The sequence below is a fragment of the Dipodomys merriami genome, unplaced genomic scaffold, assembly GCF_024711535.1.
Source record: "Dipodomys merriami isolate MVZ:Mamm:240054 unplaced genomic scaffold, mDipMer1.0.p SCAF_2185, whole genome shotgun sequence".
Lineage (NCBI taxonomy): Eukaryota > Metazoa > Chordata > Mammalia > Rodentia > Heteromyidae > Dipodomys > Dipodomys merriami.
Window position 1 is genome coordinate 55,106 of NW_027203588.1, and position 12,155 is coordinate 67,260.

At 44.5% G+C, this 12,155-nt stretch overlaps 1 protein-coding gene across 3 annotated transcripts in view; it reads left to right on the forward strand.

Moving 5' to 3' along the window:
- The window catches only part of LOC138834535 (collagen alpha-1(III) chain-like), a 45,857-nt gene extending 33,758 nt beyond the window's left edge, over nt 1-12,099 (forward strand). Inside the window, exons 2-3 of one of the 3 annotated variants that reach the window (XR_011374177.1) lie at nt 6,209-6,303; nt 11,835-12,099. The gene's annotated coding sequence lies outside the window, so the exon portion shown is untranslated. Of the gene's footprint in view, nt 1-3,766; nt 5,664-6,208; nt 6,304-11,834 lie in introns of those variants that run through there. The other 2 variants (XM_070033069.1, XM_070033068.1) reach the window with 2 other exon arrangements.
- The last annotated feature ends 56 nt before the right edge of the window (nt 12,100-12,155 follow it).

A 12,155-nucleotide genomic window follows, 5' to 3' on the forward strand; every position in this document is an offset into this window, starting at 1 on the left:
AAAAGGCAAATGACTCCAGGAAGCTGTGCCATTTTTACCTCCTGTCTTAGGTGTGGAACCCAGGAAAGTCATCAGCCCCGATGGGAGACCTTTGCCGGCTGGTGAAGGCTGGTGAAGGCAGACATCTGACTGGACCCGCACAGAGCATGTGTGTCCTGGCTAGGATCTGCCTTTCCGTCTGTGTAGCCATGCTTGTCCAGCTTAGTGCCTCCCACCCCAGCCTGGTAGGCACCACACTCCCTGCTTTTTCAGTCATTGGGCATTGTTTGTGTCATGGTATTTTGTGTGTGTGTGTGTGTGTGTGTGTGTGTGTGTGTGTGTGTGTGTGTGTGGAAGATTAGGCAATTTTGAATACTTTTTTTAAACAGCCTTTGGAGCCACTATTCCTAATTTAAACATTTGCAGAAAAGTCATTCTAGTTTCACACATTTATTGTGTAATTAACATTTTTCCAGTTGATGATTTTGAGTTATAGTCAACACTGAGGGAAGGAGCTGTTTGGTTTCCACAGCATTGTAGCCGGTGACATAGCTGAGTCTGGTCACTGCATACAAAGGAGCAGAACAGACCTGCTAGCCTTTGGGGGCTGCGCAGATAAAGGTTTGCCCACGTAGCTGCTTTCAGGCCCCTCGGCAGTGCAGTTGCTCTGGCTGATTTATACATTCCTGCTAAATTGGCATGCCACAATCCTTTGGGGTTAAATTAACGTGTACCAAGTTAGAAAGCATCAGCTGCCAGTCTGGGTGCCTTCTGGAGGCTAGTGTGCCTTTACTCCCATGTCCTGAGCCGGCACTCTAGGCAGTCTCTGTGGCCAGCAGCTGCCAGAGTCCCTCAGGGGCCCGCTGCCCTGCCTTTGTGCATGAGGGGTTCTGGTCCCACACGGGGCTTTCATCTAGATGTACATTGTAGTCGGTCCTGGGCAAATCAGGAAGATTTGCAACTCCAAAAGCAAATACAACCAACATGACTTTATTCCTTAGCCTCTCCTTCCCCCCTCCCTCCCTCCTCTAAATAAACTCAAAGGAATTATTGTGACTAAATGGCAGCAATATAAATCTGTATATTGATTCTTGGAAGTTGAAGAAAAGAAACAAATTGGTAAAAGGTTAAAGAAAACTTACACAGGGAATAGGTACGCATTACAAAAGGAAAGTGTCTGGAGTGTTATTTAAGAAAAGCTACAGTCGAGTGACTGGCTATATTAAGGAAATTTCATGTTCCGTATGTCATTAGACTGTCCTTGGTCTGGAATCTGGCTGTAAGGCGGGCAGGATTTTTTAAAGTGAGCGGTTGTTCATCCTTAGCGGGCATGTTTTCTAACCGCTGTCTTCTTCCCCTTCCCCCAGAGGTAGTCTGGGTGCCCCTTGCTCAGTCGTGTGTGTGTGTGTGTGTGTGTGTGTGTGTGTGTGTGTGTGTGTGTGTGTGTGTGTGTGTGTGTGTGTGTGTGTGTGTGTGTGTGTGTGTGTGTGTGTGTGTACATGTGCACACGTTAAGCAGGCTTTTCCCTAATGAGCTGTGGCACCAGCTGCAAGAGAGGCAAATCCTGTTACTCTCCGCAGCTCCTCTGAAGCCACAGAGCTGTGGTAGGAATGGAGTCTCCTTTTACCCCTTTCTGCTGTTTTCTTTCCCCGTCCTCTGCTGTCCCTGAGCATCTTGGCAAAGTTCAGATTTCTGTGCTCACAGTTCAATGCGCACAGTGAAAGAATACAAAAGGCCCAAGGAGAGAAAGTGAGAAGAGGAAATAAAAAAAGCTTGGGGTGGATGTCTTTAGGAGGAGGGTCCCTTGTGCCTTAGTCTAAGACTTAAGCTCTGGGTTGAAACCTTAAGTAGTAAAGCTTTGAATAACCTGGATCGCTGGACTCTCTTTGGAGACAGTTTTATCCGTACTTAAAGCAGTGGGTTATGTATGAAGAGAATTCAAATTCCTTATATCAAAAAACAGGATACTGGTATCTCCTCAGTCTTTGCTCTCTTTCCATAGAGGAAGATGAGATAAATATAATATTACTTTGTGCAGCATTTGTTTTGTGTATCACGGGTGGTATTTACCTCCCTTCTTTGTCCATACCACCCCTTGGAGACCACATACTTCGTGTGAGTAACACACAGCATCTTGCTGTGAAAAGTATTTTTTAATTATGGTAACAATTTTAAAACATTTATATCATTGCTACAATTAAAAGTTAACCCATTAGTCGGGTGCTGGTGGCTCACACCTGTAACACTAACTACTCAGGAGGCTGAGATTTGCGGATCACAGTTCAAAGCCAGCCCGGGCAGAAAAATCCCTATAATTTTTTTTTTTTGCCAGTCCTGGAGCTTGAACTCAGGGCCTGGGTGCTGTCCCTGAGGGCCTGGGTACTGTCCCTGAGCTTCTTTTGTTCAAGACTGGTGCTATACCACTTGAGCCACACCTCTGCTGCTGGATCTTTCTGTGTATGTGGTACTGAGGAATCAAACACAGGACTTCGTGCATGCTAGGCGAGCACTCTACCACTAAGCCACATTCACAGCCCCCTATGAGATTCTTATCGCTAGTGAACCACTCAAAAACCAGAAAGTGGAGCTGTTGCTTAAAGTGGTAGAGCAAAAGCCAAAAGAAAAAAGAAAAATCATGAAAATGACTTTTTTCCTGTTAACAAGATTTCATTGTACAGTAATTAATTACCATTAGCCACCAGTGTGTTTCTGTAGTATTATTTTCATTGTTATATTCAGTAGTGTATTTTTATGGTTGTGAAACAAACACATCTCCAGAGCTTTTCATCTTGCACAACTCAAACTACTCTTTAAACAGAGATGGGGAAAGTCTGGCCTGAGGCCCATTGAAGGCCTAGGAAGTCAGTTGGTAAATGAGGGGACAGACAGACAGGAATGTATCTGCTCTGATTGTACTGATAACTTTGTATGGCCCATAATGATGTTATAAAAGGCCATATGACCTTTGGCAGGAAAATATTTCTACACCTTTGCAAAAGTTTCTTTCTCTTTTTTTTGTTGGTCATGGGACTTGAACTCTGGGCATGGGCACTGTCCCTCAGCTCCAGGTGAGCGCTCTACCACTTGAGCCACAGTGCCACTTCCTGTTTTTCTAGTGGTTAAACTGGCGAAAAAAATCTCATGGGCTTTCCTGCCCAGGCGGGCTTTGAACCCTGATCCTCAGATCTCAACCTCCTGAATAGCTAGGATTACAGGTGTGAGCCACCTAGGCCCAGTTTGGTTCTAGTTTTTAATGATAACTTAAAAAAATTGTTGTTACAAGGGTGACCGGTCACAATTACATAAGTCAGATAATGAGTACAGTACATCTCTTTTTGGACAATGTCACTCCTAATGATTTAACCATCTTCTTAACTCAGGTCTGGCATTTGTGCATCCATGCCTGCATGCCTCTCCCCCATCCTAGTATATTTCCAGGTGGCGTTCTGTTATATTAAACATAGTATTGTAGAATTACGTTTTAAAAGGCAGTCTTGTATTTGAACCTGTTTGTCTACAGACTGTACTGAGTTATTTACCATATTCTAGGACCTATGGTGTGGGGGTAAATGGGAAGCAAGGAAAGGGGCTGGAATATTGTTTGAAAGACAGCATGGGCCTGTTCATTTCTCCTAATCCAACAGTCCGGACTCTGTATCCTTCTATTGTACTTATCCTATAAGAAAGCAAACTTTTCTCCCAGAGAGAAGCCTGAGAAGCCTCTTGTCTCACTTAGTAGTTGACTGAAGATCATTTATGATTTTGTTCCCCCTTCATATTGATTTAGGGAGCCTGGGGGCGAGCTCAGTGGTTGAAGCCTTCTCTACAGGTGCCAGGCCCAGGAGCTGTCCTCAGCCAAAAAAGTTAATGCACATCTTACATTCTACTCCAAATCATGATTATTTTTTAAAAATAAAGTCACCATTAAATGTTTTCCAAGTCTGGTCTCTAAGAGATCACGCATATCCTATGTTAGACTTCTGGCAGTCCTCTCTTGAGCAATGCCCTCCTGGTTCTTGCCTTATGTTCTCAAGTGTGGCTGTTAAAACAACTTAATTTGGTATGTCCTCTGTGTGTGTGTATGTAGACGCACATGCACGAGTGCACGTTTGCCTAGGATTTGAACTCAGAGTCTGGGCATTGTCATTGAGATTTTTTTGCTCAAGGCTAGTGTAGTGCTCTGCCACTTGAGCCATAGCTCCAGTCCTGGCTTTTTGGTGGTTAATTGGAGTCTCATGGACTCCTGTCTGGGGCTGGCTTTGAAGTTCAGTCCTCAGATCTCGGCCTCCTAGGTAGTTAGAATTACTTGGCAGAGCCAGTAATATATTTAGTAATAATATAAACTCTAGGAGACATTACATAGTTCAGTCTAAGCACCTCTAATGAAAAATGAGCATTTTTGGGCTGGGACTTTACATCAGTGGAATAGTACTTGGCGTGTGCAAAGGCCTGGGTCCCATCTCTACTATTCTTCAGAGTTGGAAGCCACACTTAAGAGCAAGCAAGTTGCACTTTTGATGTACTCTGGGAGAGGAGGGACTCATAGGCAGGTGTGTTGCAGGGTACATAGCTACTGTAGTTCAGGCATCGAAATTGGAGGATTGGCAAAGTGAAATTCACCTGGGAAGACCGTAGAGAAAAGTCTTTGTGCCTGGTGCTGGTGGCTCACACCTTTAATCCTAATTACTCAGCAGGCTGAGATCTGAGGATTGTGGTTCAAAGCCAGCCTAGGCAGGAGAGTAGTCCGTAACACTCTTAGCTCCAGTAAACCACTCAGAAAACTGGACGTGGCACTGCGGCTCAAGTGGTAGAACGTTCACCTTGAGCTGAAGAGCTGAGGGACAGCACCCAGGCCCAGAGTTTAAGCCCCACGACCGACCAAAAAAAAAAAAAAGTCTTTGTGTGATGTACAGTTGGCCCAGAAAAGGGATTTCCAGGCCCTAGACTGTACACATGAGTGTTTGCAAACGTAAGCAAAACAAAGGCATCTCACTAAGGCATTACTCTCCAGATGATGTAAGAGCCGTCTTATTCTAGCAATCTCCTCTAGACATGCAGGAGTAGCATCATTAAAGTAAAAGTTGCCAAATTTCTTCCTCCCAGTTCTGTTTAGTTCAAAATACAGTGCTGCAGTTGGTTTATTTTTGAAACCGTTATATAACAAAGAGTACTTGTAATTGATTATAAAGAATTTAATGCTCCTGTATTTTGTTTTGCCACTAAATTAGAAAACTATACAATATGCAAACTAGTTGATTATACAGCTAGCATGGCTTTGCAAAAAAGAAATACGCACCTGTATCACAGCCATGGGGCTGGGATGAGATCTGGAGGATTGCCGTTAGTAAGTAGTCAGCCGGGAACCGTTTCCAAGCTCCGTCTCCAAAATAGACAACAAAAAAGCAGGCTGAGCTGGGCGCCCATGGCTCACACTTGTAACCCTAGCTGCAAAAGGGGCTGAGAGCTGAGGATTGTGCTGCCAAGCCAGCCTGTGCAGGGGAGACCCTAAGACTCAACTCCAGAAAATTACTCAGAAAAAGCTGGAGGTGGTGCTGAGTTTAAGTGACAGAGCGCTAGCTTTGAGCAGATTAAGCTCAGGACAGCTCTCAGTCCCTGAGTTCAAGCCCTAGGATCAACACACACACACACACATGCACACACGCATGCACGCACGTGTGCGCGCGCGCGCGCACGCACGCACACACACACACACACACACACACACACACACACACACACACACACACACACACACACACACACATACACATACTGGGCCTCAAGTGTTAGAATACAGGTCTAGCAGGTGCAAGACCTGAGTTCAGTCCCTGCCCCCCATTACTGTCTTCCCCAACCTCCTCCCTCCCACACACAAACACTGGGGCTCAAGTGTTAGAATACAGGTCTAGCAGGTGCAAGACCCTGAGTTCAGTTCCTGCCCCCCATTACTGTCTTCCTCAACCCTCCCCAAGAACTGTGGGTATGTCTTCCAGAGTGTAGACAAAAGGAATGGGAGGGATGGTAGGGGCAGTAAGAGAAACTCCAGGAAAAACCTGAAAGCTCTCTTTGCTCCTCTTGCAGCAGTAACTGGGGGAAGAGGGAAAATGGCAGCAAGACCTTTGCTTCATTGACCAGCCATTTTCTGTTGTTTGGGCTCTGTGTTTTTGGTGGTAGTGTAGATTTTAAGAAGTCTCAGTATTTAATCTCTCTCTTTCCTCTTCTCTCTCAGGAGTTAGAGGCAGCTCTTCACAGAGATGATGTGGAGTTTATTAGCGATCTGATTGCCTGCTTGCTTCAGGGCTGACATCAGCAAAGGGATATCAAGTGAGTAACTACTAACTGTGCTCTTAGCACATATTTATCGCACAGGGATAGCTAGCCAATCATAGCATCTACCCCTAGTCCATATAAGACAGTATACCCTAATGCATAATATGCAAATGAGCTCCCAGGCTCTGTGTCTGCGCTTTCTTTTTTTTTTTGGCGGGGGTGGGGGGGGTGGGGGGGGGAGGTCCGGTCATGGGGCCTGAACTCTGGGCCTGGGCGCTGTCCCTCAGCTCTTCAGCTCAAGGCTAGCGCTCTACCACTTGAGCCACAGCGCCATTTCCGGCTTTTTTCTTTTTGCTTATGTGGTGCTAAGGAATTGAACCCAGGGCCTCATGCATGCAAAGCAAGCGCTCTACCACTGAGCCACCTTCCCAGCCCCTGCTCATTCTTTACTGTGATGGTTGAGTTTGCTTTTCACAAATCTGTTACCATTTACTCGTAGCTACACCAGCTGCCACTCAAGTGTAGAATTTTTGTCTCTTGTTTGTGCCTATTTCTGATTTTTGTTTGAAATATTGGTGAAATACCGCCTAACAAAACGATAGAGTTTTCTATATTTCTTGCACTTGTGTCTTCTGTTGTCCACATAACCTGGTAGCAGTAGCATAATTTACTTGGTGCCTCTGGGCTCTCTGATGCCGTTATAACTGGCAAATAAATAGCTCTCTAGTGTCTGTGAAGGCACTAGCAAGTAAATTTGATCAATGTTGACAAAACTGTTTTGTGCTGAGATCTGTTTTCTTGGTGGTGGTTGTCTTTGGAGCCTGGGATGGGCTGTGTTGTACAGGCTAGTCTAGAACTCCTGGGTTCAAGGGGTTCTCCTTGAAGTTCTCACCCTTCTGGATAGCTGGACTACAAGTATGTGCCACTGCACCTCACCTTTCCCTTATTTTTGGAAAAGAGCCCTGACATTTGTTAGCCTTCCCTTTTGTAGAGCCCCTGCCTAGCATGCATGAGGCCCTGGGTCTGTTTATTTCCTCTTGCTGCACAAATAAACACTCCCCAAAGTAGAGATGCTGGATTCTGAGGAGGGTCTCATGGTTCTCTGGGCCCTTGTGGACTCTCCGAAGCTCCTTGGCTTTGCTGGGGTGCACGGCCGTGCCAGGCCCATGTCCCCCTGAGAACCAGGAGCAGACTCGCCCCGGCCGATAGACACGACAGGTGAAAAGGTCGAGCAATCAGCACAAGTTGCAAAAGCATTATCAGAGATGTATTTTTATAAGTACAAAAGAAGGAAAACTGAGGGTACATGTAAATGGACAAAATGTACAAAGCAGTTGACAGGCTGCCTCACACAACTCAGGAGCGCTGTTCTGTCTCCTGGGCAGGGAGAGTGTCGGTGTTCACATTGATGGGTGATTGGGGTTATCTGCACTGTGTGGGTCCAGCACTTGCACTTGTAGAGCAGGGGTCTGAGGTTACATGCTTTCAGAGTCGTAGGAGCCAACAGCTCTGGAGCACGCCCAAGTTCTGCTAGTAGTAGAATATTGCCTATCTTCTGTTCCCCAAGGTTGATGATAAGCACCTGGGTTCTTCTGTTCACTCTTGCTGGGGTTTCTTTTTCCATTTTCTTCTCTAGTATACACAGGGGTGTTTTTGTTGTTTTTGTTTTGTCAGTCCTGGGGCTTGAACTCAGGGCCTGGAAACTGTTGCTGAGCTTATTTTGCTCAAGACTAGCACTCTATCACTGAGCCATGATGCCACTTCTAGCTTTTACTGTGTGTGTGGTACTGAGGAATTGAACCCAGGGCTTTATTCATGCTAGGCAAGCACTGTACCACTGAACCACATTCCCAACCCCACTTTCTTTGTTTTGTTTTGCTTTGCTTTCAAAAACAAAATCTAATACTGAAAGTTTGTCCTTTAAACATTATCTCTTTGGAAATTACAGTGCTCCTGCTAAATGTGTTTATTTGAACTTGTGACATCATGCAGTAAAATCACATATCTTCAGCATACAGGCCACTTCTGTGTGTGCGCATGACTGGGTCTGTGTACTGGTTTGGGGGTTTGAACTAAGGCCTGGGTACTGTCCTTTGGCTTTTTTTGCTCAAAGCTGCCTATCATTTGAACCACAGCTCCACGTCTGGCTTTCTGGTGGTTAATTGGAGATAGGAGTCTCATAGACTTTTTCTGCCAGGGATGGCTTTGAACTAGGAGCCTCATGTCTCAGCCTCCTGAGTAGCTAGGATTACAGATGTGAGCCACTGGCACCTGGCAGGCCAATGGATTTGAACAAATGAATGTGCCATGTAGTCATCATTCTGCTCAGAAACATAGAACATTTCCATCTTCCCAGAAAGTTGTCTTTGTAGTTGCTCTCCCATGTAAACTGGTCTGGCTGTCAGCGGCCTCAGTTTTACTAAGATACCTTGTGGTAGTGTTGTAGAATTTATGCTAATGGGACAACACACTGTCAAGTCCAGCTTCTTTCATTCAGTGCAATGTCTGCAGAATTCTTTGGGATTGCTGTTTGTATTAATTTGTTCATTTTGGCCAAGTGAAGGATTAAATTGTATCTAGTGAAAAATAAATTGCAAGCTGTTTATCCTTTCCATGTGTTGCTTTCCATGTGTTTCCATGTGTGTTGCTTTTGAGGTTGTTACGATAAAGCTACTGTGAGTATTTGCATGCAAATGTTGCTGTAAATGTGTTTTCATTTATTTTGAGAATTTCTGAATCTTATGGTAATGGTATGTTTAACGGCAAGAAACTGCCAAACTCTTTTTCCAAAGTGGTTGTGACATTTTATATTTCTACTAGTGAAATAGGAGAAGTCTAGTTGCTTGCTCTATATCTTTACCAACATTTGCTCTTTTAATTTCACCTATTCTCTTGTCTTTAAGATAGTAACTCACTGTCATTTTAATTTGTATTTTCCCGATGACCAGGAATGTTGGACATCGTTCTTGTTCATTTGTACATCTCTTCTTGGTGAAACATTTACTCACATCTTTTGATTACTTATGTTCCGTTAGGGGTATTTACTAGTTTGTAGATGGAACTGTTTAGATTTTTTATGCAGTCTGGATGTAAGTCCCTTGTTAGACATACAATGTCAAAGTGTAAATATTTGCTCCTAGTGTGTATTTTCCATTTATGTTTTTAAAGAACAAGAGTTTTTATTTAGCTGGGCACTGATGGCTCACACCTGTAATCCAAGCTACTCAGGAGGTTGAGATCTGAAGGTTGTGGTTCAAAGCCAGCTCTGGCAGGAAAGTCCTAAGACTCATCTCTCCAGTTAACTACCAGAAAACCAAAAGAGGCTTTGTGGCTCCAAGTGATAGAGAGCTAGCTTTGAGTGCTAGCCTTGAGTGAAAGACCCCAGGGACAGTGCCCAGTCTCTTGAGTTAAAGCCCCATGACCTCCCTCCCTCCAAAAAAAGTTTCATTTAGTTCAAGTCAATGTAATATATTTTTTCCTATATATTTCACATTTTTTTCTGTGTGCGAAATCAGTGATACTACAAAAGGATCATTTTCACATGCTTTCTTTTAGCGATTTTTCCAGATTTAGCTTCTTATAAGTTGTCTTCTCGCTGCATTTAGGGCTAGCATTTTCTGCCGAGATAAGAAGTCCCAGGATTTTTTTCCTTTGGCTGTCTTGATTTGGAGCCCTACTGTTCCAGATCTTAGCCTTCCTCAGAATTGGGATGACAGGCGTGGAATGCCCAATTCTGTGTTTGTTGGTTGGCTGGCCTCAAACCATGGTCTTCCCAGGTCATCTCAGCCGTGTGATGTAGCTTGGGGCAGCACCTGTGTGATGTCTTGTTGTTAGGTGTTTATAGAACTTCTCTAGGTATTCTTGTCAAATCACCCCATTTATTATTGCAAAATTCCAATTTCAGTATTTTTTGAGTTGGTCCTAAGATTAGCTCACAGCTGGTGCTGTATGCCTTGAGCCATACCTCCATCTAGGATTTTTTTTGCTGTTTTTGTTTTGTTTTGTTTTAGATAAGAATCTCAGGTTGTCTGTTGGGCTGGCTTTGAACCATGATCCTCAGATTTCATCCACAGGCTTAGCTACATTGTAAAGTCCTGTCCAAAACAAAACAAAAGATCTGTTAGCTATTTTGGCCTAGGTTCTGTGATCTTAAAGAAGAAACACTTTCAAGCTGGGTACCTGTAATTCAGGAGTCTGAGATCTGCAGATCAAGCCAGCCTAGGCAAGAACCTATGAAACTCTATATTTCCAATTAACAAGTAAAAGTACCAGAAGTGGAACTGTGGATCAAGTGGTAGAGCCCTAGCTTTGAGCAAAAAAGCTCAAGGACAGCACCCCCAGGTCCTGAGTTCAAGCCTCAGGATTCACATCTACCCACACAAATAAAGGATAGACACTGTCAGTCAGTGGCTGTGGCTCCAGTACTGGGGATGGTGCACTGCTGCGCTCTACCGCAGGCCTCAGATTATCTTATACAACCTCTTCACTTGCTGATTTACAAGAACTCCTGCTAAATATTGTCTCATCAATCATGTGCATGCATTAGTTAAGCCTCACCAATGCTTGAAGCGTGTGGAAGGAGGCGATTCTACTTTTCACTTAGTCTGCATTGTGTATGGTTCTTTGCCTTAGTAAGGAGACTGGATACCTTTTCATGTCCCTGACATGTGCTTCTAAGAGGTCAATAGCTGCCTGTTTTCTATGATATCCCAAACACATTGCAGCTGTTAAATCAGTTGCTTTGCCTAGTCATGAATTCTGCCAGTTCCAGCCAGCTGACCCTTAAAAGTGGCCAGTACCCCAGCCCTCTGCCTCTGTCTGTGGGCTGGCCAATAGAAGGGAAGTGTCGTCTGTCTGAAGCTGGCTGAAGAGCTCTTTGCTGACTTCTATCAAGTGGCTAACCTTGGGTGTTAGAAAGCAGTTGACTCATCCTTGTTTTCATTCTCTTTCTACTGCTCTGTCTTGGTTTCTTTGCTATAAGAAACAGGTAACTTCAAGTAGGTCTTCGTCTCTTTATTCATGCAATACTAACTTACAACCAGTGGTCTTTCCTAATATTTTGAATAGGAAAGTAAAGAGAAAATGGATCTTTAAGAGTATTTGGAGGCTGGGAATGTGGCTCAGTTGTAGAGTGCTTGCCTAGCATGCATTTGAATTCCTGAGTACCACATACACAGAAAAGACCAGAAATGGCACTGTGGCTCAAGTGGTAGAGCACTAGCCTTGAGCAGAAGAATTCAGGGACCATGCCCAGGCCCTGAGTTCAATCCCCAGGCCTGGCATGTACACATGTACGCATGCACGCATGCATGCATAAATAAATAAATAGGATGAGCAAAAGATTAGACAGTTGTCTCCACTTCGTAGTTTGCTGTTGACTTGCGTGTGCTGCTGCCTGTGTTTTAAGAGTTCTCTGTGGGGAGCTCTTAGGACACGTTTATCTTCTTTGGAACTTCATGTAGTTGGTCTAATACATAAAGCAGCCAAGACCGTCAGATCCTCCTTGTTGCCATTGATAAGTTTGTCAGCTCTCAAGCCACAGCTTTGTGTACATTCATGTATTTTTGTCTGGGCCTTATGGATAGGCCTCAGACATTCCACAGCTACCTGGAAGACATTATCAACTACTGCTGGGAGCTTGAGGAGGGGAAACCCAACCCCCTGAGAGAAGCCAGTTTCCAAGACCTGCCTCTTCGTACCCGTGTGGAGATTCTGCACCGCCTCTGTGATTACCGGCTAGATGCAGATGATGTCTTCGATCTACTCAAGGTGCTTCCCTGAAAGCCCTTTCTCTAGCACAGTAAAAACCCAGTAGTTGAGAATGGAGCTTTGAAATCAGAGCCTAGACACTGTCCCTAAGCTTTTTTGCTAAAGGCTAGTGCTCTACCACTTGAGCCACAGTGCTG